Source organism: Meles meles, chromosome 2 (assembly GCF_922984935.1).
Source record: "Meles meles chromosome 2, mMelMel3.1 paternal haplotype, whole genome shotgun sequence".
Taxonomy (NCBI): Eukaryota; Metazoa; Chordata; class Mammalia; order Carnivora; family Mustelidae; genus Meles; species Meles meles.
In genome coordinates this window covers 156,203,457-156,219,120 of record NC_060067.1, presented here as the reverse complement: position 1 = coordinate 156,219,120, position 15,664 = coordinate 156,203,457, and the positions used below count along the sequence as shown (strand labels likewise).

The 15,664-nt window shown below is 51.6% G+C and overlaps 1 protein-coding gene across 6 annotated transcripts in view; it reads right to left on the bottom strand.

The window, feature by feature from the left end:
• Positions 1 to 15,664, bottom strand: part of GATA4 (GATA binding protein 4) — an 83,425-nt gene that overhangs the window by 55,021 nt on the left and 12,740 nt on the right. For 2 of the 6 annotated variants that reach the window (XM_045988142.1, XM_045988192.1), the window contains exon 1: positions 139 to 289. The exons of 1 other annotated variant lie outside the window; for it this stretch is intronic. The gene's annotated coding sequence lies outside the window, so the exon portion shown is untranslated. Of the gene's footprint in view, positions 1 to 52; positions 290 to 11,304; positions 11,423 to 12,598; positions 15,177 to 15,664 lie in introns of those variants that run through there. 3 more of the 6 variants (XM_045988151.1, XM_045988184.1, XM_045988168.1) reach the window with 3 other exon arrangements.

Below are 15,664 nucleotides of genomic sequence, written 5' to 3'. Positions count from 1 at the left end.
CAATTGGGGGGCGAAGGGGGTGACCCAGGTCTCCTTTCCATCCACCAGTTACCTCTCTACTCCCAGGCAAACAGCGCAGAGGAGCCCTGGATTCGCGGACTGCGGGAGAGAGCATGGCGACGGAAGAAAAAGCCGTACCTGCCGGGACTTGAGCTTCCTGGAGGGCGGGCGCGCGCTCCCCTGGGCGCCCCGGGAGCTACGGCAGCAGCGGTGCTTCTCGCAGCCACTGTGCCGGCCGCCTCCGCTTCCCCCAGCTCCCAGCGCGGGTCCCCTCGCCCCTGCGCTCGCGTTCCCGGGCGCTGACTGGCCTGTGGGAGTCACGTGCAAGGGCGGGGGGCGGGGGTGCGCCGCAGAGGCTGCACCTCCGCTCGTAGCCGGGCTGCGGGGCTGTACAAAAAACTCCCCCAGCAGGCAAAGTCCAGGCGCACGGATCTCGGAAAATGCTAAAGCGCTACTGCCGGGGCGCGGGGCTTCACCCACCGCCGTGCCTGAGGTCGATTCGGTTTGCAGTTTTGTCCAGGGTCAGCTTTATTCAGGAGCTCCCTTCTCCTACCTCCTCCCTCCACCCCATCCCCCACCCGCGCCTCCGGGTGGTCCGGGTCTCGCCGCAGCCCTAGACTCGCGGGACAAGGGGCGGGGCTGGTAGAAGGAAAGGTGACCTCTTGAGAGAGACCCCTAATCGGCTGTAGAGCTCCGGGTCACCAGGAGAGCCCGGCTGGCTACGAGTCTCCGGGAGGTGGTGGAAGGCGGGGATCCTGCTAGCCTCGGACTGTGAGGGGAAAAGACACAAAATCTGGGACTGGCCCACTCAAGTCAGAACGCAGTGACGGAAGCTTCCCTTTCGCCTTCTCCGCGAGGCGGCCTTTCCAGCCCTCAATTTTATGTATCTATGCAAAACGTGCACCCTTTCCTGTCGACGCTTCCCATCTCCTACCCCCTCTCAGTTTGATCTTTCCGTTTTCCCTGCAGCCTGCCGCGCGGCTGCACCAATCCAAAGGACGTGGCGGGGGCTTGGGGAGCTTGGCAGTCCCCCAGGAAACCAGGAGTCTTCCAGTCAGCTCAGCACCCCCCTGCCCCAACACACCCAGAGTTGGGGGCGGGAAGGGTGGTAGGCCTGAGTCTGGAGTCAGCGTCAGTGCCTAGAGGCCCCCGCGCAGCGGGGCTGCGAGCCGGAGAGTCCCTCAGACAGGTCTAAAGGTTAATAGAGCAATCACAGGGCCCTATTACCGCGTAAAAATAACCCATCGATTACCGCAGCCTTCAGCCCCAGATAACAGCCGGCCGGTGGCTCTCACGCTTTCGGTTAAACTTTTTTTTCCTCCCCTAAAGCCGAATTTTCTCTCAAGAGCAGGTTTTTCATACCGGATTGGAGGGGTCGGGAGGGGGCCAGAATACCACCCTTCACGAAACCCGTGCCGCTGCGAAGGAAGGGTAAGGGGTTACGCCAGCTTCCGCTGTTGGTAATCAGCAGTGGTCCTGGCCTGCTCGAGGGCAACCCGGGCGCAGAGGACAAGACTAGGACGCGGGGCTGATTGGAAGGAAAACCCCAAAGGGATCGTGGCCAACTCGTGGGGATTCTCAGGAAAATCCCGGAGGAAGGACTGATCGCGGCTGCGCGGGGGAGTTCTTTTCCCTGAGCGAAATGTGCGGAGGATCAGAGGGGCCCGGGGGCAGGAGAGAAAACTGAGGTGCGCCCCGCGGAGCTGCCGAAGTTCTGCGTCGGGGCTGGACGCACCCTCGCCGCCCCACCGGGCCCCCAGGCACCTGCTCGCCTAGGCCCCTTTGCGCCCCGGAAATTTGGGACGGTCTGTTTAGGGACCCTGCTCCAGCTTCCTTCAACTCCTCGCCAGCGCCTCTGCAGATTTTGGCGCTGGCAGATCCCAGAAGTCTAGGAACTTAAGAGGGAGGGGGTCCTGGGGACCGTGGAGGCTGGAGATGTTTGTGGAGACACTCAGCAGGCGCACTTTCAGAGGAATGGCGGCTAAGGGTACGCGACCCCTGCTTGGTCTAAAAGGATATCCCCATTGGCCTATGAGGGCTTTCTGGAGAATTAAACGTGTGGGCTTGGACAAGCGGCAAGATGTTCTAGCCTCTCTGTTTTCGGTGGGGATTTGTGGCTCCAGCGAAGCCCTAGGTCACAGATCCGCCTTCCACCGGAGACCCTCAGAGCTGAGCCTGTGTCCTGAGGATTTTCTTAGTAACACGCCAAGGGCTTGGGGCTTAGCATCTGATGGAGCGGCCATCCAAGCGTCCTCACCAAAGCCAAGGACACAGACCACTCCCAGGCGGGCTTCTACTAGCAGTGCGGGATGGCCCGCGGCTGGAGAGCTTGTGTGCTGAGGTTCGCTTTAGCTGGGTGCCCTGGGACAAGCCTCCCCCCGTCTACTGCCCCCACACAAGGCCTCCCGGAACTTCAGTCTCCTCCTCCGTGGAGGGGTGTTGGGGGGGGGGGGGCGCAGAACAGGCCCTGCCTGCTCTAAGTGGCTGTTGTGAGACCCCAGATGGAAGAGCCTGGTTTTTCTATGTGCTCGCTTGCTAGGAACCCCGGATTCACCGGGAGTCCTCCTCTGGCAAGGGACCCGACAGAGCCCTTTTATCCACGCCCCACTCTGGAGCAGTTCAGGTGGGCTGAGGCCTGGGAGCCTTGGGAGATTCACTCCTTCTAGGAATTCGCCTGGGATAGAGAAATTTGTGTCTCTTTCTTGTGGCTCTTATCTCTGGGCCCAGCGCCCCAACTTTCTTCCCAAAGCGTTTAGCTAAAAGACCGTCCAAAAGGTGAATAACGAGCGGTCTGTTCTTTTCGGGTGTTTGATTTTCCCTCACTCCCTCCCTCCGTCTTTCGGTCGGCCCCCTCCCTCGCTAGGGCAAGGCAGTAGCCCCCGCGTCTGCCGAGCTGTTGCCAGGAGCACGGAGCATTTCAAGGCCTCCCTGGCCCGCCGGCTGGAGGAGGTTTATCGGCTGCCGCTAAGTTCCCAGGCTTCTCTCTCGCTCAGGAGGCCGCTGGGAAGCGCGCGCGCGGGGGGGGGGGGGGGGGGGGGGGGATGGGGGGGTGCTTTGAGGTTCGGATTCTTGGCTATTTTTAAGGACATGTCCCTGGGCTGGCCTGGGATGGTGGCCCAACCCCACTCACGGCCTCTTTCCTCTTTTCTTTCCCATAGTCAACAGGGAAAATTTAATACTGTAAAAATCTTTTATCTCTTTTTACTAAGGGCCTGGTCTAATGAAGAGTCACGGTATGAAATTTTAGAAATAAGAATTACTTAGACGCATTGCACACTTTTTTAAAAAAAACCTCCGCAGGATACAAGAATAAATTGCATTTTCTTGCTCCCTTAAGGCCTTGGGGACTTGCGCTGGTCCATACCCTAGTAAAATCGCAACTGTAGAGTGGACTTGGTGTACAGAGGAATCTGAACTCTAGTTCCCTGAACAAAAGAGTTAATAAACTGTGGACGATGGAAACCACGGAGACACCAGCCAGGGTCTCCCCTCGCGGGGTAACCGGATTTCCTGGCGGGACCCGAGCCAGCTTATTGTAAACGCAGCCCAACCTTAGGTGTCAGAATCTCAGATTTGGGTTGGTAAAGCCATTCGGCAGCATGCGGAAATCAGCCTCCGTGGCCGCCTTAAAAAAGCCAACAACGCCTGGAAAAACACGGGGCTCGCAAAGTCTTAAAATCGGAACAAGAGACCCCCAGGAAGAGAGAGAACCAGAGAGGGGACTAGGAAGTCCCTCCTAGGGACTAGGAAGTCTTTCGTAACGAATTCTTCGAGATGTAGACTCTTCTCTGCGGACTTGGGCGCAAGGGCTCATGACAGACATGCAGAGTGACCCGCACTGAACGTAGGCTGGGTCTGGTCCCCACACGGCCCTCGAATTCCCCCACCCGGCCGAGCAGTCCTTCTCTGCCACTCCTAATCCTCACTCGCGCGACCCACCCTGCCCCCTGTGCCACCCCCGCCTTGGGCGGAGCTGGGAGAACCAAATTGCGGAGCCGGGCTAGTCCCCGCTGACACGAAGTTGGAGAATGAATTAAGTTAAGCTGCTAGACTACGTAGACCTTTTTTCCCTCCTTGTACCTGGCGTTTCAACACCCAGAATTCTTTGTGGGGTGGGGTTGGGGGTATCGAGGACATAGAGACACCCTCCCCCTACCACCCAAATGAGCTCAGCACCCCAGGAAGTGATTATCAGCCTCCCGCTGGCAGATGTGAGGAGAGAAGGCAGTGACGCTTTTTTATTCTGTCTTGTTTTTAAAAATACTATTACATAGGGTGTCTGGGGGGCTCACTTGGTTAAGCCTGGGACTCTTGATTTAGGCTCAGGTCTTGATCACAGGGTCCTGAGATTGAGTCCCTCTTCCGCTTCGGGCTGGGCGTGGAGCCTACTAAATATTCTCTAGCTCTGCGTCCCTCTGACCCTCCCCCTCTCTAAAAATAAAATAAAATAATTTAAAAATACTATTCGGTGTTGCAAAGTGAAGCCAAAGTCTTGCTCACAGACCTCCTTTAAAGCCTCCTTGGTGCTTCTGGCCCTAAGGATCCGAGTCTTTGATACACCCCTTAATATTTTATATTCATTTCCAAACTACCAAATACTCTCAAACTCCTTTTTTTTTTTTTTTTGGAAGAAACAACACTAGGGAACTAGAAGAAGGAAGAAGAGACGGCATTACCATCTCATAGGAGCAAGAACTCAGAGACCCAGAGAGGTTAAGACAATTTTCTGAGGTGGCAAAGCCAGTGCATTGGACAGTAGGTCTCAGATTTAGATTCCTGAGTCTTAGTTCTTTTTTCCATTCTTATTTAATATTGAGTTTCTATAATGTAATGCTTTTCTATCTTTTTAATTTTATTTTGTTTTAAAGATTTTATTTATTTATTTGACAGAGAAAGAGATGGTGAGAGCAGGAACACAAGCAGGAAGAGTGGGAGAGGGAGAAGCAGGCTCCCTGCTCAGCAAAGGCAAAGCTTAACAAAGCTCAGCAAAGGCAGAAGCTTAACGGCTGAGCCACACAGGTGCCTCTCTAATTTTTTTAAAAGTAGGTTCCGGGCACCTAGGTGGCTCAGTGGATTAAAGCCTCTGCCTTCAGCTCAGATCATGATCTCTGGTCCAGGGATCCAGCCCCGCATCAGGCTCTCTTCTCTTCTCAGCGGGGAGCCTGCTTCCCCTTCTCTCTCTGCCTGCATCTCTGCCTGTCTCTTTGCCTACTTGTGATCTCTGTCTGTCAAATAAATAAATAAATAAAATCTTAAAAAAAAAACAAAAACGTAGGTTCCATGCCTAGCATGGAGCCCAGTGAGAGGCTTGAACTCAGGACCTTGACAGCAAGACCTGAGCTGAGATCAAGAGCTTAACCAACTGAGCCACCCAGGTGCCCCTGAAATGCTTTTTAAACCTGCCTTTTTTTTTTTTTCAAATATCTCTAAATTTCCTTTAATGAGGATGCCTAACAGAACTGCTAGTGTTCCCTCTTTCATTGTCATTCTCTGTCAAATAAATAAATAAAATCTTTTTTTTTTTTTTAAGCCCATACTTGGGGCGCCTGGCTGGCTCAGTGGTTTAAGCCTCTGCCTTCGTTTGGCTCAGGTCATGATCTCAGGGTGCTGGGATGGAGCCCTGCATCGGGCTCTCTGCTAGGCAGGGAGCCTGCTTCCCCCCTCTCTCTCTGCCTGCCTCTCTGCCTACTTGGAATCTCTCTCTGTCAAGTAAATAAATAAAATATTTTTTAAAAAAACCATACATCCCAAAGCTATTCTGTTCTCTATTGAAAAAAATTAAAATCCATTTAAAATAAAGCAGGTCATGTCTCATAATCTAAGAGCTCAAGAGAAAGGAAAGAAAAGCAAAAGGAGGCCCCACATTTTCATTAAATTTAGGAAGGATGCCAGAGGCTTTTTAAATGGGGAGCGCGCTCCTCAGTCCCAGAGCAGAAGAGGACAGAACTGAAACCGGCCTCGGCGCCCGAAAGTCCGGGCACTTGGGCCAGCGGGTGTGGAGCGGGGAAACTTAAGCTTGTGGTGGCCATACTGACACTCTGTACATGCCCCTTTCCCCCTTCCCAGCCTGGCTCCCTCTCTCCCTCCTCACCCAAGAACCTTAAGAAAACTGCAGCAAACGGGAGCTTCCTGCCACCACTCTCCAAGCTGTGGGGAGACCGACTCCTGGCCTGAAGACTCTCTGAGCTGTCACGAGGGCACCTACTCTTTGGGGACGAAAACTGTCACCTCTGGGATATCTCTTGGTGACCCGGGCCGGAGTACATTCACTTGTGGGTCCTCCCTCCTCCTTCACTGTCAGGGACTTTTAGAAGCTCTGGCCATGCTGGGTCTAGAGCAAGAACTCCATAAATGTTCTGGGCATCCATAAAATGTTAATTTGCTTTATCCATAATCCTTATGTTCCCTGGAATTATAAATTCGTTTTTCTGTGGTTGGTTATACACTTCACTCCCCACACACACTCCAGAAGGTAAGCTCCAGCAGGGCAGCAACTGTGGCTGGCACTTAGTAGATACTCAATAAATGTTTGTTGAAGGATTAAAATTACAAAAGGGATTGCTAACGGCATTCCTCAAGGCTGAGGGGAGTTGGAGAATGGAACACTCCCCTCCAAGGGGAATCTGTCTCCTGGCACACAGTAGGTGCCCAGGGTCACCGCCAGGACACGGAGGCCCAGGCTAGACACCAAGATTTGGGCCACTCGAGAGCGTTTATCTGCAAGGCTCAGCCCCACCGTGGCGGACTGCAAATCTCCTGCCCAAATCTAGGTTGCCTCTAAGGAGACCCCGGAGTCCCCGGGCTCTGGAGTGTGCAGAAGAAGGGATTTCCGGGCTCGGGCATGCAGTCAGGATTTTGGAAGCTAAATTGGCCTAGACAATCCGGATTAGGGGCTGAGACCGCGGCACCTGGCAAGGGAGACACGGGGCTCCCCAGAACAGAGACCAAGGACTGACAAAGGACGCCAGGTGCGGCGTCTCCCGAGGCACGGAAAGCCCAGACCCATAAATTATGAAAAGATGGAGGAAGCCAGCCAAACACTAGGACTGAGAGAAAACGAAGGAGAGGGTTTATGCAGAGAGAAGAAGGGAAGAAGAGGGGAAGAAGGGAGAAACAGAGGAAGGCAGGCAGAAATGAGGACAGAGAAAAACCTAGGGAGGAAGTAGAGAGTGAGACAGGCCTGAGAAAGCCGGAGAGGGACGGAATCATTCATGTGTTCCTCCCTTCGTTCCTTCTCTATTTATTGAGCACCTACTCTGTGCCCCCCCAAACTTTCCAGGAACTTGGATTTGGCATGGAACAAAATAGAGAAAATTCTGTCTCCAGGAGATTACATTCTATAAGAAGAAGCCAGACAATAAAAAAGTCAAATCTATAGTGTTAAGTGGTGAAGTCTTATGGGAAAAACACAGCAGGGAATGGACACGCAGAGAGAGAAATTAGGAACGGAGACCAGAGAAAAGAGAGAGGGGAAGATAGGAGAGAAAAACAGAAATTCAGAGGAAGAATCAAGATAGGAGTCAGAAGACGTGGCAACAGAAACAGAAAGAGATCGAGACCCCCAGGGAGAGGAGAAAGCCATCAAGAGAAAAGGGAAGGAAAGCGCCAGAGCTGGATCGGAGGTGGGGGGGGGGGCAGATAGGGACGAGGTCAATCCGGAGTCTAGGGCTCCCCACCCCCACCCCGCCCAGCTCCCGGGGCGGGCAGTGGTGGTGAAGAGGACACCAGCGGCTGGAGCGTTTCCAGGCGTCAGACCCCGATACACATATCGGGGGGACTTGTGGGGCCACCAAAACACATGATGTTCCCATCGCCAGCTCCCGCGCGTTTCCGCCCAGGCTGCCCCCTCCTCCGCCAGCCCCGGCACCCTTCCCCTGGCCACGGAGCTCGAGGTGACCCGGCGCTGGAGAAGACGCCCAGGCAGGCGCCGCGACCTGGCGCGGCAGAGCGAGAGACAGGAAAGTGTCAAGGAAGCAGAAGCCCAAGTGCGAAAACAGCGCGGGGAGGGGGGCGGGTACCGGGAGGGGGCAGGGACGGCTAGGGGTGCTGGCGGCTGGAGGCCTTGAGGTCCTTAACGCCTGTGAGGACCCACTCCACACAGGCCGGGGTTTCCCTGTAACGGACAAAAGTCCGCTTCACACGCCACCACCGCACAGTTGTAGCAGGTGCCCATAGAGAGTGGCCTGTTCATTCTAACACCCATCCCCGCTTGGAGGTAGTTATTGATTGGGAATAATTGGTTTCTTGCACCAGCTGGAGGAAAGGGGGGCATGGAGCTTGCAACAACTAGAGGGACATATTCCTCTCCAAGGGTATGTTCTAAACTCTGACCTGAGAGAATAAGAAGAACGAAAGATCCCTGGCATTCTATTTCTTTCCCACCAGTTTCAACTTGCCTGCGCCTTCAGCTGGGTATCTGTGTTTGAAAGACGGGGGTGCTCAACCTTTAAAGTTTGCTTTCTTCCACAACCCCAGGGCCTCTTCTGCAGAGGTGCTAATAAACAGCAAATTGCCACAGGGCAAGGAAGTACTGGGAGACAAAGCAAGAAGCCAAGGTCTGAATGAAATGTAATGAATAATCAGCACCTAGATAAAGGGGAGCTTTTCACTCATGGAGGTGCGGAGCTAACTCCAGGAGTTTCTGCTAACCTTCTCCTACCCTGCCTCCGCCCATCTCATGCCACCTCGCCTCCAGAGCTGGAGCCTTTCTCTGGGGAGGGGAAGAATCTCCCACTCACCCTCCAGAAAGTCTGCAGAGAAGCCCACACTCTGCTTGGAGGGCTGAGAGCAGATAGTATAAGACAGAGCCTCATCAGTCAAAAGTGATCAATTTCTCAATCCCTATGTGAGAAGTGTCTTTACTCCACTTCAAAAGCCCTAAATTATCATCCCCCCCTCCTTTCTCTCTCTCCACTACTCTCTGGTTTAGCAGCTAGCGCACAGTCATTCTTCCCCAGATTCATTCATTCATACCTTTTTTTTCCCTCCCCCCCCACCTCCATATATGACTATTGTCAGGGACTCCGATATCTTCACCCCAAACTCTTTGAATGTGGCTGCTCGGCAGATGTATTCTTTGCAGTTTGCTTCAGGATAAGAAAAGCTCAACATAAGTTGTGTTTTAATCTATAAAAGAGGATTGCTGGTATCTTCAAAACCTACAAAAACTGACCCAAACTTGAAACCACACAAACGATTCTCAACTGGGAAATATGAGACTGATCTCAGGACTTTGAATCCTCAACTGGGAAATAGATAAAAGGGTATACATCCATACAACAGAATACTACTCAGGCACAGAAGAATAGAAGATAATGAAATGCCAATGCACACCGCAGCACACATGAATCTCAAACACACTAGGGCTGAGCGAAAGAGATCAGACTCAAAAGACTAAATGAATCCATTTATATGACATTGCCACAAAGGTAAAACCATAGGGACGGGAAAACAGATCAGAGGTTGTTGCCAGGGGCAGGGGGTGGGGGGAAGGGTGACTACAAAGGAGGAGGAGGAAATTTGGGGGCATGCTGGAGCTATTCTGTATTTGGATTGTGGTGGTAGTTACATCATTTGCGTGTTTGTCAAAACTCAAAGAACTGTACACTAAAAAGGGTGAATTTACTGTAAGGGAAGTTCATCTCAATAAATCGGATTTTTAAAAAGCAGGGGCAAAATGGAGTATTGCTGGGACAGGATAAGATTGTTCAGCCCTATACTCTCTCTCACTCTCCCCACCCCCCCCACCCTTGTGCATGCACCCAACCCCAGTCCTTATCGAGACTCTGCATCCCTGGTACATGTTCAACTCCCACCTAAAATACTTCAGAAGAGTGATTTATATACAAAAGAAAGCTTTGCATCTTTTTCAGAAGGATCCAGTTTCCAAGGCTGGTCCTCCCTATTGCTCATCCTTCCTGGAGGCTAGCAGGAAATTCAACAGCAGTCTATCCTGGACACAGCTCTGGGACCTGTTTCACACATGTCCCACGCGACCATTCATGTTTCACCATGGGCTGCAGGGAGGGTGATATGTGAGGGAGGGTTATTCTGTTCTCTCATCTGGAGAGTCCTGGAGCTAGGTATCAGAAGCTCAGAAACTGCTAAGTCACTTTCAGCAACACCACCATTCCCCCAGGGAACCTGCAGATGGTGGAGGATGGAGAGCAAAAGACCCAGCTGGCCAGAACCCAGTCTTTCTAGGGAGACTGGGTTTTGTCCAGCTGTTCCCATGAGGCAAGAATAAGCCAAGGCGTGGCCTTGGAAAAAAATGAATTTACCCCTGAGAGTAGGACTATATTTCTGAATGGACTAAAGGAAAAGTATTTGCTGAAACATGGTCTTTCTGGTACACGATTCTACCCACCCCACACAATAGTTCTGTGGAGTAAGTGATACTGACTCTGATTCTTACACCCATTGTCATGACACCCAGCTGCAGTTTAGGAAGTGCGCTGGGATGGGCAACCATTGAGTGGGTGGTAATGGGAAGACAGTGTGGCCTGAGGCAGATAAAACCACACTTTGGACATCTATTTTATAGAAATCATAGTCTAGTGGCCATCACAGGGGAGCCCAAAAGCCACTGATTGCCTGGGCCATAGGATGGCTCTGCTACCTTTCCTGCTCAATATGAGAGAGGGGGGTGGGGGGGAATGTGTGTGTGTGTGTGTGTGTGTTGATTTCTACGCTTTCCCAGAGTTGTTGATAATATCATTGTTTCTAACTCCCAAACCACTGTGGTCATGGAAGGAAAAAGAATGTTAAGGTTAACAGGCACCCATTGGTCATTAGCTTTAATCTTGTCCTTTTCACTTGAATTAAAAAACCAAAATACCAACACTAACAAAATACCATCCTAAACAAAAACAGAACAAAACCCCACAAAATACTGTGTTTCCTGTTAGAAACAAAGCAAACAATTTGGCTTTGTCCATTTCCCTGTTACTCTCATCCCCATCCTTGCAGAGCTTGCTAATTAATCAGTGCAAGGACCAAAAGGTGGGAAGGGAAAGAAAGATGTGAAATGGATGCCGGAATCACAACTACAAGAGCATGATGGCAGGCAACATCCTGGGGAACAAGGAAAGGAACCCTGGGGACCACCAAGGATCTGACCTTACCCCCTGGGAGGCCTTGGGTAAATCAAGGACAGGGTTGTGGGTCATAGACTTCCTCTTATGAAATGAAATTGGACACCATGATCTGATAGTGCATTCAGCCTAGATGTCTTCTGAACCTGAATTATTTGAATTTTCTTACAAATGTTGCAATTCATAGAGCAAACATTTATTGAATACTTACTATGTGCCAGGCACTCTGCAAACTTTGGAGAGATACAAGGATGAACACAAGCCTCTATATTCGAACTATTCAGATCAGCGAGAGAAACAGTCCAGCAAACAGGCAACGGGAGAAAGTTCTGAAACAGATAAGTGCATGAAGAGAAACAATGTAAACTCCTTGCAGGTGGGAGGAGGAAGTGAATGAATCAAGGAGCTGTATTATTTGTCTGTGTAGGTGTCTATCCCCGCCCCCCATACTTTTCCTTATTAACTATTGTCTTCCCAGACCTAGGGACGCGGTGGCCTGAATTGGGAGTAGGAATTATGAGGACCCAGCACAGTTCATGCACTGACAGGCACATCCAAAACTTCCAAGGTGCACGACTTCGCCCATTTCATACATTTCACGTCAAACATGCATATCAACATGGTTCCTGCACAGTGCCAGTGTCCCCAGCGCAAGGGCTGGGAGTCGGGGTCACAAGATGTGGGCTCTAGATTCCATCACCACCTGGTAGTGTGATCTCAGACATGCCCAGTCCCCCCCCCCCCCCCACTTCCCATCTGGCTCTCAGTTTCCTCATCTGTGAAATGTCCTATGTTGTGCTAGCTCATTTCTAAACTCCCTTGCAGCTCTTTAAAAACATATGAACACATCCTTAAAAGACACTAGGATTAAGAGGTGGAATAAAGTCAAATATTTGTTGATTGATAGAAAAATGCTTCCTCCGAGCCACGCGGGGCTGTTCGGGGGCACACACACAGTCGCCCGGCCCCCTGGTGAACACAGGCCTCTCCCGGGTCTCGCTCTTCCGAGGGGGTCGCCAGCTCCCGGGCCCTGCGCACCGCCTCCCCGCCCCATCCCCCCGCGCGGGGTGCCCTGCGCCTCCGCCCGCGCAGCCCGCGCTGGGCCGGCGTGATGGATGGCCGCGGAGCCGGCGGCCTGTCAGGCCTTATTGATGAGGTGCGCGCTGACGGCCGCCGCGTAACCCGAGGCGGCAGGAGGCGAGCGCGGGGCGGCCGGCGGCCGCAGACTCGGCGGCGCTCGGGGTCAGCCCCCGGCCGGCCGCGCCCGCCCCTCCGGCGCGCCCCAGCCGGCTCCGCGGAGGGGGCGGCGGGTGCGGAAGCGCCTCCCGGGGCCTGGCGCCCCGGTGCGCGGGGCCCGCTTCCTCCCCGCGGTCGCCTCGCTTCCCGCCCCCGGCTCGCCCGCGCGCCTGCCCTCGGGGGCCGCGGCCGCAGCCTCGTCGGGTAGCCTGCACTCCTGGGCGGGGCCCCCTCTCCCGCTCTGCCCCCGCCCAGACCTCCGCTCTTACCCCGGGCGGCGAGGCCGGTGCAGGCGTCCGAGGCCGCGGTTACTGCCGGCGCGGCCAGGGGAGAGGAGTGCTTTCCCGAAGCGGAGGGGCCGCGCCCAGCGAGGCGGGACTCGGCTGCCGCCACTCGTCTCGAAGGCGACACAATTTAGGAGGCGAGTAGTCAGTTTCATGGCAATGAAGCCGTGCGTGGGAGGAGAAAAGTCAGGACGCAGGCGAATATTCCAAGAGTTCATTAGACATTCATGCAGTGATAGATAAGAAGATACGGAGATAAATAAAAGTAAGTACATCTACACGTAAAGACAGTAATGTTCCCACATGGCACCCCCCCCATATTTGTACACTTATTTTCTAATTGCGCAAGTATTCTTTTACAATAGCAAAGACATTTCCGTGGCTCTCCTTGTGATACGACCGAGCTTAGTTCATTCTAAGGCCAACGGCTTAATTTCTCCCAGTTCCTCCTTATTCCATCTTGCTCTGCCTCCTTTTCTTCCCACTGCCCTTTCAGAACGAGAAGAAAGGTTGCCCGGCTCTTGGGTGGGCGCCTGACAGGCTGCAGAACAGGGGCAGGTTGCCCTAGCCCCTCCGCTTTCTAGTGAAAGCGCCCAAGGCCGCCTTCTCTGTCGGTACAGGAAGGTGAAGATCATGGACAGGCTATCTGCAAAGCACCTTCAGCTAATGCGAATTAAAGAAGTAAGTCAACACTGGAGACAACTTAACCTGAAGAGCTAAGGGGCACAAGTTGTTGTCTTCCCCACTTTTGGCAGGGATTAGCCTGACAGGTAAATGGCCCAAATTCTGAATTAGATGTGACCTAAGAACTGAAAAACTGGTAGTCTTTTTTGTCTGCGGGACAGTAGAGCAGAGGTTGATGTGGCCCAAGAAACTCATTGGAGTATGCCCCTTAGGCCAAGAAGGTCAAGCAACGCCGAGGCAGCAGGTGGTGGAAGCTTATTGATCTGGAAGTTCTGAGGCTTGGGTTCAAATTGGGCAACTGCCACCCAGTGAGCAGCCAGACTGCAGGCAAATCACATAACTTGTCCAAGCTTTAATTTCCTGTCTGTAAGATGAAGAGACTGAACCCCTTCCTACATCAACATTTGTAACATAAGGGGCTCCTAAATTAAAGATCACCAAAACATGCCCTTCTGTGCCCCCCAAAGATTTGATACCAAGAGGCTCATTCCTGATCCTGCACAGGAGAAGGGTGAGTATGCCAGACCTCTAAGGCTAAACCTAATCTTAGCCACAGATAATGAACGTGTTGAGCGAGGAACCCAAAATATGAGACCCGTCTGAGTGTGTATGATAAAAGACTTGTACTGCAGAGGAAAACTTCAATCCATTTACTAGGCAAACATTTATTGAGTAACAGCTAACACTGGGCTGTTACTATATGCCAGGCATGGTGCCAAGTCTGTTGCATGGATTGATTAGCTCTTTTACCCACACAATCACTCTATTTCCCCCATTTTATAGATGAAGAAACTGAGGCACAAAGCTATTAACTCATCCAGCTTGATAGGTAACAGAGCCAAGATTCACAGGCAAGTAATTTGTCTTCAGAATTCAAACACCGTCAATATGAACAAGGCACTGGTACTGTGAGGGAAACAGAAGGGGGAAAGCAAGGGCTTTCTCCTTATATATCCTTCTTAAAATTTTTTTCTAAATAGTTTAAACGTCTATTTCCAGAATCAATCCCTTTCTTCCCTCTGGTTTCACAACCTTTAACACACTGCATTTCAGTTTACTATCTCCACATGTTGGCCTGCCTCCACATGCCCCTCTTCCCCAAATTTCACTCTTCTTGAGGACAGAAAGCCTATATTTGATATCTTTGTATTTTCCATAGTTCCTAACAGGTAGTTGATGTTTTAAGAGGTCTTTTGATTTAAACTGGGAAAATTGGAGTTTCAACTTGTTGCTCTGTAGTGTAAAATCCCTCTCCTTTATGACTGAAGAAGAGCAACTGAGTGCAAACATAGAAAAGCTCATGTGCAGGAGATGCCCCGTGTACCTGTTGGTGGGGTGACTATGGCTCCACGTGTGTACCTTTGGCTCACTTATTGGTCACAGGACAGCATCTCTCTGACACTGACATTGAGGTGGTGTGCTGGACCAGGGATTCTGGTCCAAACCACTCATTCAGTATATGAGGCAGTAAGGACTCAGAAAGGGCTACAGACTTACCCAAAGTCACACAGCTATTTCATGGCAGGGCTGGAAACAGGAGTTCTGAGACCCATATTGTGTGCCCTGTTCTTCCATTTCAACATGCTGCTGTAGGAATTGCTATCTCTCCTTTCTATAAATCTGAACCCCAAGGCCACACTTTTCTCATCCTGATACAATCACCTGGGTGAGAAGATTCGCGATAAGGCAGCCCTGAGCTCTGGGGTAGCACTGCTGGGCCTGCCCTTTGCAGGAAGTGGGAGTGAGTCTGGCCCAGCCCCAGTAGGGAAAGGTGGGGGTATGAGGATGTGGTCTAGGGTCTCAAGGAATCATACATTCAAACTCCAGTCATTCCAAGCCTCTTTTTGACTGAGGATAAACCAAGACAAAAGGGGCTCCCAATACATATTACATTTCCAAACTGAGTATCTTCCAAATATCCTGTGGACTTACGTATATTCCAAGCTTCACAATAAAGAAAATAAGACAGCAATGTTGGAGGCCATGTAATGGGCAGAGTTCTGGACTTGATCCAACGATCAAGTTTTGAGTCTCATCATTTCACAGAGTGATCCTATGTTCCAGTTTATGCCTGCTATCCTGAGCAATTATTAGTAGCACGCATAATCAATTTGTCACTTGAACTCTCTGAGCCTCAGTTCCCTATCTACAAAGTAAAGGGTTTTGAGTAAATATCTTTTGTTTTCTTTTCACTGGAAAATGCTTCAATTGTATGAATGTGGAGCTCAAGAGAACCCTGTAGCTTCTTTTGTCTGGGCAGCTGAGAGTAAAGTCATGTATGGGTTGGTGATTGCTGTTATTGACATTGAACTTTGGGCTTCAGGTTCACCATTGACAAACTGGGATTGACTAAAAATAAACTAAAAA